Below are 4368 nucleotides of genomic sequence, written 5' to 3'. Positions count from 1 at the left end.
TACCACCATCACCATGATCATCTGTAACACTGTGATCCCCATCGTCACCTACAACAACACTGCCACCACTACCATCATCATTACCACCATCACCACCTACAACACTACCACTACCATCATCACTACTGCCACCATTTTTACTCCTGTCATCGTAACAAAAATCATAGTTAACCTTCATTCCACACTTAGGGAGACCAGGCACTGCACTAAACACTTCATGCATTTCCTCACTGAGTCCCACATCGGCTCTATAAAGGGTGTTCCCATTTCTGCACAGAAAGACTGAGGAAAATAACAGGAGGAAGGTGGGTACACTGGCTTCTGAGACCTGGCCCTCTCTGCCTTCTCAAACAAAGAGTAACTATGCTACTGCCTGCTCACCAAAGGCTGCAGAGTTCCCTCTCTCCACAGCCACTGCCCTTTGCTTCAAAGGACCTGTGACAATTCAGGCAGTGTCAAAGTCTCCAGAAAGCCCTTGAGAAATGATGAAAGGGCAGTTCCATTCATGCCATGAATGGAGCCCCAGTCCACAGGAAACGCCCTTCCATCTCAATCCCAGGCTACATCACTCTGCACATGACGGCTGCTGAGACCCCTAAGGTCAGCCCAGCTCCACAGTATACTTACCACCCTAAACTCTGGACAATCACCAAGGGTCGGATGGCCATTAACGAGACCGGACTCCAATACACCAAAGAGCTCACAATCCCCAACAATCCCTACGGCCTAAAGGGGGGCCACTGACGAAACCAAATTCTGATACCCAAAAGACCTCAAAATCTTCAACAATTCCTGTGGCCTAAATGGGGGCCAGAGAGCCGTTGACAAGACTGGATCCCAACACCCTAAAGAGCTCACAGTCTCCAACAATTCCAGTGAGGCACAACATACAGGTAAGTTTTCTAGAACTCTCTTTGGAAACCAAAACGATCAGCAACAATTCTGACTTGCAGAGGCTCCCTGTGCATCAAAGTAGAACTGTGCTCCTTAAGAGTTTCAGTAGCTGGGTGTCTTCTCAGAAGGAGAATGTCAGGTCTTTTTTCTCAGGTGCCCCTCACTAGACTTGAACCTCCAACCATTTGGCTCACAATCGAACACATGAACTACTTGTGCCACCACCCCATAATTCCATGGTTGTCAAGTTGATTTCAACTTGAAAGTGACCAAGTAGAACTGCCCTGTAGGGTTTCCAAGGATACTGACCTTATGGAAGCAGGTGGACACACCTTCCTCCCAAGGAGTAGCAGGCAGGTTCGAGCCACCAATGTTTTGGTTAGCAGCCAAGCGCTTAACCACTGAGCCACAAGATCTCCAAATAATGATGCAATTAGCAACAACTTTAATGAGAGCTGTGAAGTCCTGACTGAGGAAGCAGCTGCCGGAGGGGTCCCTGAAGGACTGCAGTTGTTGCTGTGTGCCATTGAGTGGGTTCTGACTCACAGCGACCCTGTATAGGATTTCTAACACTATGGATCTTAACGGGAACACAAAGCCTCATCATTCTTCCATGGACAAGCTGCTGTATTTAAACTGCTGACCTTGGGGTGTCAGCAGTCCGATGCCTAAGCCACTACGCCACCAGAGCTCCTTGGTGGTGGTGTGCGGTGGAGTTGGTTCCAACTCATAGTGACCCTGTATAGGGTTTCTGAGGCTGTAATCTTTCCTCCCCCATCCCCGAAAGGTACTTGGACCTGTGCATACATTTCAGACTTGCAGAAACCAAATTTAAATTAATAATTTAATAAAATTAATTTAAAAGGTCCAAGAAAATTGTTATATATACATAAGTTTTTATTGTGAACTGAGTGATAGTTTACATGGGAGAACATCGGTTTTATACTCATCCTATCGTATTTCATTTCATTGCAATGATTACAATCCCCTCGGTGCATCATCATTCAGCAGTATTTTCTTCTATTTCCTCTAGTTTTTTGTACAGGAAAACACTCAGGAATATATAATCATTTAAACAACCAAAGGGCACATTCTGTAAGCCTGCCTCCTGGCCACCAGCACACAGCCTTTCTCTTTCCATGAGTCTAGAGTCCTCAGCTGCTCTCTCTCTCTCCATGTCTCCACCCCTGCTTCCATCTCTGGTGTTGCTGCTTCTCTGGATAGGGGCCCACATTTCGCTCATGCTTTCTCCCTTGATGGTCCTAGGGTCCTCTGTTGCTGGAATGTAAGATTAAATACTCCCCACTTTATGTTACAAAACCTCTACCTTTACAGTGTGACAGTCGCAAGTCATCATGATAAAAAAAATACTCACTATCGAATCATAAAAATCTTATCCCCATCTCCTTTCACCAGACCCATCTAGACAGGATGGAAACTATTCAGTGGGGGTTCTACCTTACCCCACATACTCTGAAATAAAACTCCCTCTTGAGACTGTAAATCTTAATGGGAGTAGAAAACCTCATTTTCCCCCCAAGGAATGGCTGGTAGTTTCCAACTGCTGACCTTGAGGTTGGCAGCCCAGTGCATAACCATGCCACCACCAGAGCTCCTTATAGACAACCTTACAAGAGGGCACTCTATTATCATCCCCATTTCACAGGTGAAGGGACTGAGAAAGAGAGATGTTATGTTTCCTGCTCAAAGTCACGGCTGTAACAAATGGGAGAAATCAGGTCTGGGGGCTACGTCCTGACCACGACTCCACCTTGTACAGCCCTCACCGACAGGGTTCTCACTCCCTGACTTCTTTCCCACTATCACCTCTTCAATAGCTCTCAAAAATACAGGTGTAGAGACATCAAAACAAATCACACGAAACACCATCTAGTATCACACCAGGACCATCACAAGCAAACCTTGCCACAAAGTCCTTTTCTGGTGAAATATCATGGGTCATGTTTCCCCTCTAGATCCCTCCTGTACCCGTCAAACTCCCACATTCTCTTGTTGGCATGAATTTACAGTGATGGTGAAGAGAGGGCATTCAAGGCCACCTGCTCACGTCACCCTGCTCTGACTTCCAACCTCTGAGATAAGACAGGGACGATGGAGTCTTGGCGTGACACTGTGTTAATGCGCAGCACTGCAAAGTCGGCGGTTCAAGCTCACCTGTCACTCCTCAGAAACCCTACACAGGATTGCTATGTGTTGGAACCGACTCGACAGCACTTAACAACAACAACAACTGACTCACTGTGGAGTTCTGGTGTATGGCACTGTGGGATAACGTACTGGACCACAAGGTCTACAAGGTCATTGGTTGGAACTCACCAGCGCTCCTTGGAAACCCTATACAGGGTTGAAATGAACTAGATTCAACTCCACAGCACTTAACAACACACTACAGAATAAATAGTGGACTGCTAACCATAAAGTTGGTGGTTTGAGCCCACCAGCTGCTCTGAGATAGGAGTCTTTCTGCTCCTGTCAAGATTTATAGCCTCAGGAACCCGAAACAGGGCCACTATGAGTCCGAACAACTGACACCCTGGGGTGAGAGAGGGTGGGGGTGAGAGGAGGTCCCAAACAGGTACACCCTCACCCACCCACTGGCTCTGGCCCACCTCTGGTCAGTTGGGTGATTGTTCACTGAGGTTGAGTTTCAGACCTACGCACCGTTAGCCCATTCACACAAACCATGTGGGGAAATCCCTGACCAGGAGGAAGCATGACAAACCTCGGGCGAAACCACGCTTCTACAATCACACCAAGGGAAAGTGAAGTTGGGGACCAAGAGGAAATGAGAGTCAAGAGAGGGGGATACCTCTCAGCACTGGAAAAGGAGCAGGCAAGCTTGAGGGAGGCTCTGCCAGCCACTGAGACCAGCTGTAGTGGCCCACTGGTTAAGCACTGGCCTGCTTAGCAATAGGTCAGCAGTTTAAACCCACCAGAGGACAAAAATGTGGCCGCCTGCTCCTGTAAAGATGACAGCCTTGGAAACACTACTGGGCGTCATGCTAGGGGAGTGCCCTGGTTCTGAGGGGTCTTCTGACCACGCCTTCTCAGGACTCACACGCAGTCTGTTCACTGTGCCCTGGCCCCCAGACTTAACACCAGCAAACCTCTGATGGGTCCCCAGCTCTCTTCTCTACCCCAGGCCTCAGCCCAGCCCTACTGGAAAACTCCCTCCCGCTCACCCCCACCCAGGCAGCACCTGCTCACTCATCGGCAACAGTCCTGCCGGATGTCCCCAGGTAGGGGGCCTGAGTCAGGACTGTAACATCTTCCAGACTGAGACGGCAGTTCTGAGACCCCACGGACAGTCAGGAACACACTCAGTCCTTCCCTACAGAGGGTCAGGAACACACTCAGTCCATCCCCATGGAGGGTCAGGAACACACTCATCCCATCCCCATGGAGGGTCAGGAACACACTCATCCCATCCCCATGGAGGGTCAGGAACACACT

The 4368-nt window shown here is 48.8% G+C and overlaps 1 protein-coding gene across 1 annotated transcript in view; it reads right to left on the bottom strand.

Annotated features, from left to right (window-relative positions):
- The window catches only part of DOCK1 (dedicator of cytokinesis 1), a 576252-nt gene that overhangs the window by 571151 nt on the left and 733 nt on the right, over positions 1–4368 (bottom strand). The gene's annotated exons all lie outside the window — the stretch shown is intronic.

Source organism: Chrysochloris asiatica, unplaced genomic scaffold (genome assembly GCF_000296735.1).
Source record: "Chrysochloris asiatica unplaced genomic scaffold, ChrAsi1.0 scaffold00105, whole genome shotgun sequence".
In the NCBI taxonomy this organism is placed as follows: domain Eukaryota; kingdom Metazoa; phylum Chordata; class Mammalia; order Afrosoricida; family Chrysochloridae; genus Chrysochloris; species Chrysochloris asiatica.
The sequence above is the reverse complement of the archived record's forward strand: the minus strand, read 5'-3'. Positions and strand labels throughout refer to the sequence as shown.